Genomic DNA, 13,841 nt, shown 5'->3' with positions numbered 1-13,841 from the left:
CTGCACTGTTAGGACATCCAAGATTTGGCAACACATTTTTGTCTGCAAATGTTTCCTGTGACTGTGTTTCTTTAGTCTTGGAGCAAATGGCAACTTATTTAGACAGATAGCCTGTGTTAGTAGAGACTTTTCAGTTCTTAATTAAATTATTCGTCTGTTGAGAAGGAAGCACTGGCGATAATTATTTCTTCAAGAAAGTTTAGATATTTGCTTTTAAGTTAACATCATGCATTAAAGTCTGATCATCATGATCCCTCCTTAGCTAACATGGCAGGTGAAAATCAAAGACTAATTAAATGGGCTTTATAAATACAGGAATATGGTATAGATATATCTTATTCTTGGAGGTAAGAATGTAGAAGATTGTTTGCCTGTGTCTTTAGGAACTAAAGGTATTGAACAGAAGACCCTAGAAGAAAAAAAATAAATAAATAGAATTTTCTGAGTGTTAACATTTAATGAAGTGCATACCATCACTAACAACTGTCTCTAATTTTTCAGGTATTGAGGTAAGCATAGAATCATTAAAGCCCCAGAGACCTAATACTAAGAAATGTAATAGGATCTATAATAAAGGAGTATATCGATCTTGCATTCCATATTGATAGAAATAATATGTTGATGAAGAAGGCTTATTATTCTTGATTAAGCAAAAGAATAATGGTAAATTTGGAGATTAAGATTTTAGTTGCTAAAAATATGATAAACTGGTGAACTTTCATGACTCAACTTTGGCAGGCCACCAGGTTTCCAAAAGATTTTTATGAAATCAGAGAAATATATTTCTAGAATGGTATGAAAAGAAATGTACTGACTTATGCTTGATCTTGTCACCAGTATTAATTAATATCAGGATTTAGAGGAAAAGCTCCTTTACAAGTTGAAAGTTTTTCCACTTGGTTATACTATAAATTAGAGATGTCAAGAAATTATATTCTTGGTTTAAGCCTTTATCCAATTGTAAGCATACAGTTTGCATATGAAGTAACTTCATTACTGTGCAACTCATATATAGAGGCTAATGACTTCACATCACTTGCCTTAGTATCCCATAATACAAAGCCCATATCCTTATACATGTCCGTAAGGACACGTGCTTTGCGATGCTTCTAAAATGTTAACAGTATGGAAGAAAAAGCTAAGCTATTTTGGTGAAGGAGCAGATCCTTTAATGACCAGGCTAAAAATGCCTACAAATATTCCTCTTCTGATACTGCTTTAAACCAAGAAATTACTCATCTGAAAGATATCTTCATCTCACGATACTATCCTAAGCAACTCTTAGACTACACTGTTCACTCAGCCCAAAATCATGGTTGTCTTCTCAAAGATGCACATTAACACCATATATAGCTTTAAAATTCCCATATATCCAAAACATCCATAAAGTTATAAAATGAATTCAGATATTCAAATTACAGAATTGTTTTCACTACTAACAACTACAAAATTCACTAAAACATAGAACCACAATAACTCAGGCTGACATATTACTATGCCATAATGTAGTTTATAAGTTTAACTGCAAGTCAGGATGCAACACCTGTATATTGGTTCCACCATTTGTTCTATCAAGTTCTGCTTAATTGAACATTATCAAGATTGTCATAATCCCATACCTGACTATCTGCTTTCCTTCACTGGGGAGGGGGGGTACCAGAAATAACAAATTCTGCTACTGAAATATTCTTGCATGCAATACAATCGAAACTTACCCTTGAACTCGAGAAGATTATCATTATCGATTTCCAAGAAATAAATCCAAATTACATTTTTTTGAATTCTAGCAATAAGAACCACCCAATGTGCTGTGGACAAAAAGATCCTATTTACTATCCCCTTCACGGCAGTTAAACAAAATAAATTACTCCCCTGTACTCTCAAACAAACCAAACTCTTCCTAATATGTACAAAAAAACCATGCAGTTTGTCCACAGTTATTTTCTCTGTTATTCTCTGTTTTTTTCTCATCTGATGATGTTTTAACATAACAAAATAGCCAGTACCCATCATGTTTGTTGCTGGTTTGCTGTGTATATAACAGATTTTTTTTATTCTCAGTTCATTCAAAATCTAAAATTTTATGTAATTTATCTTTTCAGAGTTAACTTTCAATCATTCAGTTTAACTTAATGTATTTTCTGACTCGGTTGTCACTATCTGCTGTTTACCACTTTTAATTGCATATTGTTTTGGCTCTAATTAAGTCTTTGGTCAAATTTTTACCATCTTTACATTCAAGACTTCTATTCAGGTATGTTAATTTATATCTTTCAATAAAAATCTTATTAAATTTAACTTTTTAGCCTAGTCATTAAAGGGTCTGCTCCTTCACCAAAATAGCTTACCTTTTTCTTCCCTAGAGTAAATAGAGTTCTAAAGAAAGCAAACAATGCATAAACAGATTTAGGAGAAACAAATATTTGAACCTTTGAAGTTTGGTATTGTTAGATGTTAAATCCAAAATGAATGAGGCAGAAAAATTAGAAAGAAGAACATTAGTATTGCTGAGGATAATAGAGATTTTCTCCAGTGAACATCAGGATACAAGATCACAACATCTAAACAAACATCTTACAGTTTTTTGTAATAGGATAAAAAATACTACTTTAGTAAAAGGATTTAATAGCACATGGAGATAGCTTGAAGAAAATATTAATAGATGAAGATCACCCAAATACTTATTGTTCTATCAAGAAAACTTAGAGAAAAAGTTTTCTCAAGGACTATCAAATGAAAACCTTCATAGGATAAGAATGAGTTGCAGCTGCTTCTCTATTGCCTTTTGATGATAGTCAAGTACTTCATGATATAGTTATTAAACAAGAGGCTATAAAATACATTCTTCATAATTGTTGTAGTTTTCATGCTAAGATTTATGATAAGAAAAAAGTTGGATGTTATGGGTGGTATGCTAATTAGGAAAGTATTCTTTGTTTCAAGGAACAGGCATGTTAACTATTAGTCATTTTCTTGTTTAATGCTGAATTACTAAATAATTTTGTTCTAGACAAGGAAATGTGGCATATATTCATGCTAAGATTTATGATAAGAAAAAAGTTGGATGTTATGCTAATTAGGAAAGTATTCTTTATTTCAAGGAACAGGCATGTTAACTATTAGTCATTTTCTTGTTTAATGCTGAATTACTAAATAGTTTTGTTCTAGACAAGGAAATGTGGCATAAAAATCATGAAGTTATTCTTACAGTGCCAGACCATGGATGAACGAGGCTATGTGAGTGTTGGTTAGAAGAAATCAAAACTAGATAGTGATTTTGAATTGCCTAGAGGACAAACAGCATATGCAGTTTGTCTTTTTAGAATAGCCACTATGAGAAAGATGTGTAATAATACTTTAGTCAACTAAAGTATTATTACACACATTTTGAACAGTAGTCAGAATTATCTGATATTTCCTAGGCATGTGAATAACATGCACAAGTCATTGATGACGGTAGTTATCTCGAATAAAAAAAAAAGAGAGTTTATGAGAATGCAAATCTCCACTTTGGAGTTGCCTTATCTTGCACTATTAAAGAAACTTTTCTAGTTTTTTAAGTTGTTCATGATATATGGATTAATCTGTTTATTCGACAGTGCTGAAATGAATACAATTAGGCTCTTCTTGATTATTCTTAAGTACTGACAGCTGTTCACTTATGAAAAATACAGTTCTCTGAAACAGAATTGGTTTGGTATTGAATGAGGATTCTTGTCATTTTACTCCTGCTTGATCTCCAATGAGAACCAGCAGTTCGAAACAGCTGTCAGACCATTGAAACCTTAATCAAAGGAACTAATAAAAAGTGAATATACAGATGCCTTGGCAGCATGCATTTTTTAAGTAGTGCAAGCTAAGCCAACTCTACTGTTGAAAATTGTATTCTCATAAGTTCTCCAGTTAGTTTTCAAAACTTTCAAAGTTTCTATATGTGCATATATATTTATCTTCATATGTTAAATGATTAGGTGAAGTATTATTACACACATTTTTTAATCTTCATTTTGCAATTTGCCTGAAGTGCTGCTATAGGCTAGGGGGTGCCAGGGATTATGTTGAAGATATGCATCAGCAGATTAGAACATTGAGTGCAAGTCAATTAATTATTATGAGGGACTTCAACTGTGGAGACATAGATTGGAAGGAGGAAAGACTACATGACAGGAAGGAAATGCCATTTATACACTTACTGAGAGATTATTACATTTAAACAGAATGTGATGGTAAGGGGGACTCGGAATATAAGCATGTTTTATTAGAACACTGATCCATAACTAAGGCGGCTACATTCCTTCTGGTTGGGAAAAGTGATTGTATAGTCTTTATATGGGATACGTGTGAAGAGGCTTAAGTGCTGTGAGGACATCATGTTGGAGGCTTAATGGATTTTTTAACAACACTCAAAAAGAATTAAAATAGACTTTAATACTTCCTATATTTCGTCCTAGTCACTAGGACATCTACGGGGATTACAAAAAAATTAATGTAACATATGCACAAATAACAAACAATACTAAGCCCAACCACGTGGGTGACACTAAAGTCCTATCTAGGTCCTAGCTAGATAGGACTTTAGTGTCACCCACGTGGTTGGGCTTAGTATTGTTTGTTATTTGTGCATATGTTACATTAATTTTTTTGTAATCCCCGTAGATGTCCTAGTGACTAGGACGAAATATAGGAAGTATTAAAGTCTATTTTAATTCTTTTTGAGTGTTGTTAAAAAATCCATTAAGCCTCCAACATGAGATCTTTATATGGGAGGTAGCAAAATATGTGGAAATAAGGATGTTCCCAGTGCATGGGAGGTAGTCAAGGAGTATCTGGAGTAAGCAAAGTATATACCCAAGGTCAGAGGGTAAATTGGGTATGAGTAGTATCATAAGGCAATATATGTGGAAATTCTAGTTAAAAAGACTCAGGAGCGTCTGCTCCAGAATAGGCAGTCCTGAACAATGACTGATCCAAAATGGACGGCTGATGAAATAGGGAACTTATTCCTCTACACTTGGTTCTTGGGGACCCCTGTGCAGTATTAGCCCCAGTGTTGTATTATGGACAGATACAGAAGCAAAAGAAGTATGCCATGCGATCTAACTTGCCATCAATGTGATCCAGTGGCCTGTCAGGTTGGAGATGTGAAATATGCTACTGCAGGAAAAGACAACCTCATGAGAATTGCCACCTGGAATGTTAGAGGAATGAATCAAGCTGGGAAACTGGTGAATGTATGTAAAGAATCAGAGAGAAAATGGGAATCTATCTTAGGAATAGGAGAAACTTTTTGGAGAGCTGCAGACCGGTGTGATGTCATGTGATTACCATCAGCTACATATGGGTTCTTTACTTGCTGATATCACATTTAACATGTGCTTTTGTCTGGAGGTAAATAACTTCTAAAAATTTCGCTGAAGTTTTTTTATTTATTCTTTTCTTCAGCATTTTTTATACTATGCATCTAAAATTCCTCCATGCAGAGAAGAAATTAGTTTCAATTTTGGAACTGCTCTGCTTGATGTTAACAACAGTAAGCACTAATAGTATGTACTCTAAATAATTATTTACATTTTTATTAACTCTTGGCCACATTATCTTACATTTCACAATACAAATATGCCAAAAAAAAAAATAATAATAACAAAATAAAAGTTTATATATATATATATATATATATATATATATATCATCATCATCATGTTTTTCCATCATATGCATTTGTGGCTTAAGCCAATAATAAATACAATTTGGTCAATTAAGTCCCAAATTGCCAGCCCATCCTTGTTTGTTCAGTATCCAGTCAATACCTACTACCAGGGTGCACCACATGAAGGTGAGGATTGAACATTAGGTCAGAAGTCCCAGTTGGTTGTCTGCATTCCTGAAAGGCAATGTGGAGGTCTCCTCCCAGTCATTTGGCTTTTGACCCTTAAGCGATCCAGAAACAATCAACTAGGAATTTAAAAAATATACATTGATTTAGAAACATTGTTGGGAACAGCCTCACTTTCAGTTTTCTTTAAGCCGTCAAAAACTTGAAATGTAGAAAAGCAGCTGGAATAGATTATATTCTACCAGAAAGTCTTAAGTATGGAGGTATAAAAGTTTTGCAGTTGCTACATTGCATAATTCAGAGAGCCGGGACGGATGGTCGAATTCCCACTGATTGGAGTAGAGCTCTCTCATAGTACCCATCTCTAAAAAAGAAATAAAACTTAATGTGAGAATGACAGAAGAATTTCTCTAAGTGTTCCAGGCAAGATTTCTGCAAGCTTACTTGAAAGGAGATTGAGAAAGATTGTGGAAGAGAATGCATTAAAAAAAAAAAAAGAGCAAAAACATGAATGGAATCTGCTGACAGTACAATACTTAATTATTGTTCATGATGTTGAGTCCTACCAGTCTTATTGTGGGATTTCGGATCTTCATTAGTCTCAGTACGATAATGGGCAGTGTTATTTATAATTTTCTTCCATTGATTGGTTAAGTCTTTGTCTACATGGTGGTTCATAGGTCAGACATTTTACTGGAACAGTGAGACCCACTCACTTAGTGGATCTGAGTGTTCCAGTAAATGACTGATAAAAGTCTCAAACACATGCTGTACTACAATAAAGGAAATACACTGTAGCAAACTGCACTATAAAAAACCGTTCCTGTGATTGCTATGAGTTTTCTTTAGTGAAAGTTGCTTTTAATGGTACAATACAAATACCATTGTATAGTACCAGCAAAACAGTCAATGCATCTGTAGTATGCTGTTCAAATGTCTATATTTTCATTTCTTTAATTTTTAATAAATTCCTTGAAAGTTATATCCTGTCCAGAATGTACCTCAGTATTTTGGATTCTTTTTTCTATTTTAGAAGTTGGTTTCTAAATGTAGCATTCAGGTGATAGTTTGTTTGAATAAAGGTTGATATCTCTTGTTTATTGAGTCTCTGGCGGAGTAGTCTTTTAGCATTTGTGAATATCTGCAGTCAATATACTAATTCCGAAGAGTAAAAATTTGTTCAATTGCCAATACAATGATACATGTGAATAATTAGGAAACTGTAACTAGAAGAACATAGTAGTCATTTAAATAATATTGGATCAGAATCTTGACCCTTGCAGAATCTCTTTTATCTTGCAGTCTTCTCTTTTATTGGTCCAGGAAAACCTGTTACTGAAAACCAAAATATCTGTAATTGATTATTTAGGTTTGTAAGTTTAAGAATAAGTATTTTCAGGAATTAGATTAGAAGACTTTGTATCCACACAGCATCATAAGCTTCAGTATGATCGAGAATTTTCAGATCTACTGTTTTCAGATTTTTTTTTTACTTAGATTCTGTATATGTTGTTAGGACTTGGTTTTAGCATTCCTTCTTTGTCTTAAATCCACCTGCTTAGGAGGTTATTATATCTTGAAATCATATTACATAATAAAAGTCAATTTGTAATTTACATTCAGAAGTGATAATTTGCAGTAATTCTGACTCTTTACCAGATTTTATTATAGATATGATCTTTTTGAATTGGTTGGATATTGAATAGGATATCAAGATTTCTGAGGGGAATTTTGCAAGTTCTTACATGGCATTAGGACTGCAAAATTTTAAGAACTCAGGGTGAATTCCATGTGCCCTTATTTGATTACTTTTTTGTATAATTTGACATCAAAAATGGATATATATTAAACTCTTTATACAGAGGATGTCATATTCTTATGTAAATTCAGTACTAGTCTGTCCTAATTCTGTTTTCTCATGCAGGATGTATGGGGAAACAGAATTAGCAAAGCTAGTATGGCAGAGACTGAAGATCACAGATGAGAGTTCTGAGAAAAATTAGGAGACTTAATGGATGACATCAATGACAGTTTCATATTAAAAATGAGGACGTTGAGAAAGAACTTGACATTGTTAGCTTTTAGGAATCTGTTGGCAGAGCTAATCCAAGGTGTGTGGAAAGGTTAGCAAAAGTTTTTTTTGCTAGGATGGCAGAAAAAGACTGAGAGGAAGTTCTAGGTTAATTGATACAGTAAGACACATACCTTAGAAGATTGAAATATAATATCTATCTGACCATATTGTAGATAGATTAATTAGTTTATTAATTAGATTAATTTGGATGAAAATTGTTAATAAGAAAGTTGATAATGATGTAAGCATTCATATGGAACTATCATAATATCCTGTCTTCTCCAGGATACTTATCAGAAACTGGATGATGATAATAATGTATCTTCTAGGTCTACTCTAATTTCTTGGATAGTGAAAAGTTGAGAATGAGCAATCTTCTAGGAATATTGTCTTAATTCTTTTAAGCATGATTTTGTTATCCTAGTAAAGATTTTCTCACTTTAGTGAGATGTAAAGATGCACTTTCCTGCAGAGTGAGGAAAATCAATTATTTATGTTGTCTTCACTTGATTTATTGTTCAAGGAATGTAAGGTTTAGAGACATGGTGTATCTACTCTTTCTCACACACACTTTTTTTTAAGAAGTACAGTGCTTGGCTGCTTGATTGGTCATCTCTTGTGTTCATTATTTGTGGTCAGTATGCATCTGTCTTGGTTTTGAAAGTGATCATATGGCTGATGTTTGAATTCCTGATTTTTAAAGAGTATGTTGACTATGAGGACAATATTCAAGCACTTTACAGTATTGTTTGGTTAATGATTTAATCAGCCTCTGTAGCGCATTCAGTATAGACGAAGCCCTTTGGTCAGAAAGACCTGGGTTTGATTCCCATCTGTGAAGCGAAGAATCTTTATCTGATCTCTTTTGATGAAAGGTGAGATAGCCAGTCTCATATGGAGGTAGGGGGTTTTTTCCATCTGGAAACTCAGGCTTTTCATTCCCGAACAGGCAAACCTGCCTCGTGAACACACGCATCTACAGACATAGGACACACCAGGAGGCATAGGACTAACCACCTTATCCTTAAGTTATGGTTGAGAAGTCCAAGAATAGAAGAATGGAAGGTCATGGTCATAGCACCACTGATGGATGGATGAATGGAATGATTTAATAATCATGTAAAGCACAATCAAGCAGTAGTCTTGTTGCCACTAGGCAGAACCAGAAGGTGGAATACAGTAACTTCAGAGATTGTGGTGTTTCATGAAATCACCCAAGAATATATTTCAGGATATTTGATAATATTACTGGAGGAAATATCCAGTATTTTGTGATTTATACACATTTACTGTGCTGATGTTTGAGATGTGAATGGTTGGAATAATCTATTGATGTTACTGGTTCATAGCCAGGTGTTGGTCCTCTAGTTTTCATTTATTTTAATTCATTTTCATTATTTTTATTTTATTATTTTCATTCAAGTCTACAGATTTTTTGAAAGCCTTATTTCAGTATCACTTGTTTTCCATCAGGAGTCTACCAAAGTATTCCCTTGCTTTCTCTTGGTTGAATTGGCATATGGGTACATAGGAGCTAGTACAGTGGTGTGAAGGCACTGGAAGTCCTGGCACAGACCTGTTTATTGTTTGCCTGCATGCATTCTTTGGCTGAGAGTTCCAAAGAATGCATATGCAGGCAAACTCCCTGACCTGCTAATTGCTATGTTTCATATATTAGTATGATAATAAAACAAAATCAGATCATAAAGAGTGGCATAATCAGATGAAATGAACTTTGAACTTAAGTGTAGGAGATAGTATTAGAAGAAAGAATTGAGTTGACAAATGTTGAATGCTAATAGAATTTTGATATAGTGTCATTAATGCTGTCTGATTATTGCACTTTTACGCATATCCATATATATTATCCTTTCTTCCTCTCTTGTTTACGGACAGTTTGTGATATTCGTTCCCTTTATTAGCTTAGCTCAACATAGTGAAATAAGATTAACTGTTCTAGTTTTGAATTTTTGAATAATTTCTGAAATTTCAAACAGACATGGAAAAGATCCTCTCATTTTTAGTGAAAAGAATTTGAAAACACCAGCATTGCCACAGTTTTATTGGGAATTTTTTGTTTCAGGCAGCTGAAACTTTTATTTCACATAGCATCACGGAAATTTGGCTAGTGGTGCATGGAGCTGAAGAATTAAATCGCTGAATGAACATTAGTGTGTGTGTGTGTGGGGGGGGGGAATCGTGGTGAGAGGCATCAAGATATGTGAGATGGTAGAGCTGTGTTGTGGGACCTTTTGTTCCTTGTAAATACATTTGATAATAGTGAGTGGTTTAAGTGAAAGTTTCATTGCAATTCTGACTGTTTTTAGATAATACCACCACAGTTTTGCAGTTCTTGAAAAACATTTTACAGATTTCATCTATTTCCATGGTTAATGCATCCCGTAGGTTAAAATCCCATTGAAAACTGCTGGATCATTCGGATAGACATCTGTTATAAATATCAAAATTTGATGCATCTTTTAAGTGAATAAGCTTATTCACTTAATTGATCTTGTGTGTTATTTTATGTTAAATGTTATGAAATGCATTTAGTGAAAATTACAGGTAGTTCATTTATCTGGTTTTTGTTTCCCAGTGGGTAGTTTAACTATAGGTTTTTATAAAAGGCTCACTTTGAAATACAGGTGTAGGCCTCCTGTTCTGCAACAATAATTGGAAATCCTCCAAAATTGGCAGCACCAATCAAATGTACAGAACTTGAAATCTGAGTTCCATATTTCAAGTTTCATGCAATATATGTACAGCATACACTTAGCACCTTAATCTGAATGAGTAGCATCTTTGCTTTATCTTTTACAGGTTGCAGGTTTAGGTTTCACTGTAGCATAATTGTTTATGAAGGTTTTGAAGGGGTCACTGTTTATTTATTTTTAATAGTGCAAGAATATATTATGATATTTTTTAAAATAGTATCCTTATAAGCAAGGTGATCTTCAAACTTACACCTCTGATAAACCATGCTTATTGGATACCATGTTTACTCTCTACTGGTTCATTTAATCCCTAGTCACCCATTGTTATCCTCCATTGTGTTGGCACTTAAATGAATGCAACATTTGACTTTTGGTTGAAAGACCTAGGTTGGAATATCTTCCAAAATGTGAGGAACTATTAAGGATTTTTCAAGGTAGGTCAGCTGGGTGAACTGCTTAGTGTAATTCTTTTTCTTCTCATTATTCTTGTTACTTGAGACCTTACTAGGGAATCAAAGTCTCATTGAGAGAGGCCATACATTACCCACACCAGCTGTAATACTTTCTCTTAAATTCATTCACATTAGATGCATTTGCCACTTCAACAGACAACGTGTTCTACTTATTCACTACTCTGTGAGAGAAAAATCTAGCTCTTACTCCTTTCTGAACCACACACAAACTTAACTTCAATGAATATCACTTTGTCCTCTCCCTATCTTCCATATAGTGAAAAATTTTATCAGACAATATCTTATAACCCATTCAGAAGTTTATAGTCCTCTGTCATCTTTCTAATTTTTATCAGCGTCTATATTTCGCTCTCATCTGTTCTTATAACCTACATTCCATAATCCTGATGTAATCTTTGTAACTCTTCTTTACATCCATTCTACAGCTTGTTTATCCTCTGGAGACTCAGGAGACCAGCTGTGCTCTAGTATTCCTGACGTAGTTGTATTGAGGCCTTGTAAAGAGGTAAAATGGCTTCCTTATCCTTGTATATCAATGTTTGTTTGTTTCAACATTACAGTTATCATCTGGATTGTATTTGCAATTTTTACAATGTGTCCTTTTGACCTTCAAATTCATATCCACTGTAGTCGAGATCCTTAGTCTCATTGATTTCTTGTAACATAATCTCACCAATATAATATGCTGTTGTAAATTTTATCACACCAAAGTGTATAACTTTATGCTTCCTAACATTGAATTGACAATCATTATTATTTGCTCACATTTCCATATTCAGATCATTCTATAAGTGTTGGATATCAGTAGCATCCCAGATTGCCTATCTTTGCATCATCAGCAGACATTTGAATATCTCCTGTCAGATTGTTTCCAATGTCATTAATGTATCAATTGAACAGTAATGGTCCAAGGATTGATTCCTGTGGAGTACACCATTGGTCACCTTTTATGCCGATGTCTCTTCACTTACTTATCAAAGTCAGTAGTTTATATTTCAATCTCATATTCTCCAATTTATGCAGCATCCTTTCATGTTATCCATCTCCTTTATCCACTAACCTATAACATTATTATAAAATATGAGCAGATTGCTAAAACATGACCTGCCTTTTATATGTAGGGAGTAAACCCATTCTGTTCCTTGCAAAAGTGCAACTTGTGTCAACTCATTTCTGTATAAAGTTCTTACCGACTTCTCTAAAATCTTCAACACTTCAGTGACATGATACTAATATGTCAGCAGTTGGACACATCAGTATTTGCACCATCCTTGTAAAATGGGACTACATACATTATTTCTATTTCTGTGGTAACTTTCCTAAGCTGAGACACAAGTTATAAAATCACAGCAAGCCTGTTTGGCTGAACATTTTCTTAGCATACATGCTAATGTCCAATCTGTTCCTATTGCCAAATTCTTATCCAGGTTATGCAGCAGCTCTGAACATCATTCCCATGTGCTTCTATCTCTTCATTCACTGTAGTGGATATGACATAGCACTGTGTGGCATGTGAAGTGAGCACTCATTATTTAAACAATTGCATCTGCTTCTGACACAAGGGAGCTTTCTGCATTCAGTAAAGTTATTCTTATTCTTTCTTTAACTTGCATCACAGTGATAAAATTCTTTTAGACTGAACAGTCAAATTTTTTTTGCATACAAAAAAACAAAAACCTGAAATCGCTTAAATGCAAATGATGATATGTACACGTAGCCCTTTCAAAAAAGGAACCTCGCTTTCAAAATATTATTATAAAAAAGCAACAACAAATTAGTCACTAAAAATTGATATGTTATTTTGATTTTATGTTGATACATATGTATTTTTCAGTAAATTGTTTTGCAATAAATTTTCTTTTCTAACAAATAAAAAACACATTTTTCAAGGATGCAAGAATGTAAATTGAACGTGTTGTTTATTTTTTAACGGTATATATCAGAACACAGAAACTAAGTAAATAATTAATTTATTAACTTATTGCTGATATTTTGCTGGTGTTATAACCAGCATCTTCAGAGCACAAAAACACAGTTTGTCACAAAAGCGAGACTATAACAACATGGTGTAATCAACGGAATAGTTAAACAAAATTGCAGCAGCAACACAAAGACAGAGTTCTGATTTTTGGCGCCCTCTATCTGAAAAAAAAAAAAAATTGCAGCTATCACATAAGACTAGAGTCCTAAAAAAAAAAAAAAAAAGGCACTAGTTTTTTCTTAAGATAACTGCCTCCCAGATCTTAGGCAAGTTAATACAGCCATATTTGTTGAGATTTAGAGTGTGTTTCAGGGCTTCTGTTACCTCTAAGAACAATCTCCCCGATTTGTAAGAGCTTCTGTGTAATACTTTTGTGTTTTTCCAGTTGATCCTGTGTGCAGGGGGTATCCAGAGCATGGTCTGCTAGGCCCGACTTGCCATAGTGATAATTCCGGATGTATCTTTTGTGTTCGCTGATGCGGATGTTCACTGTTCTTCCTGTTTGACCGTAGTAGGCTTGATTACATGAGCAGGGTACTTGGTAGACTCCTGGATGTGATAAAGGGGGAATGCTGTCCTTGGGTGAGCAGAGAAGGGTTGCTAATTTGCTACATGGTCTGAATGTAGTGCGTAGTTTATGTTTATTAAGAATACTTGAAATCTTTTCGGATGTGGCTTTAATGTATGGGATGGTGACTGTTTTGTTGTAGTTCTCTGTGGTGGATGGTGGGAGGGGTTTCTTAGGAGCGTTTAGTATTTTGTTTGT

The 13,841-nt window shown here is 34.0% G+C and overlaps 1 protein-coding gene across 1 annotated transcript in view; it reads left to right on the top strand.

Moving 5' to 3' along the window:
- LOC150092594 (thimet oligopeptidase-like) overlaps positions 1–13,841 on the top strand; it is a 329,903-nt gene that overhangs the window by 38,891 nt on the left and 277,171 nt on the right. The gene's annotated exons all lie outside the window — the stretch shown is intronic.

Source organism: Typopeltis vanoorti, chromosome 25 (assembly GCF_054136105.1).
Source record: "Typopeltis vanoorti isolate ZY-2024b chromosome 25, IOZ_Tvanoo_1.0, whole genome shotgun sequence".
Lineage (NCBI taxonomy): Eukaryota > Metazoa > Arthropoda > Arachnida > Uropygi > Thelyphonidae > Typopeltis > Typopeltis vanoorti.
The sequence above is the reverse complement of the archived record's forward strand: the minus strand, read 5'-3'. Positions and strand labels throughout refer to the sequence as shown.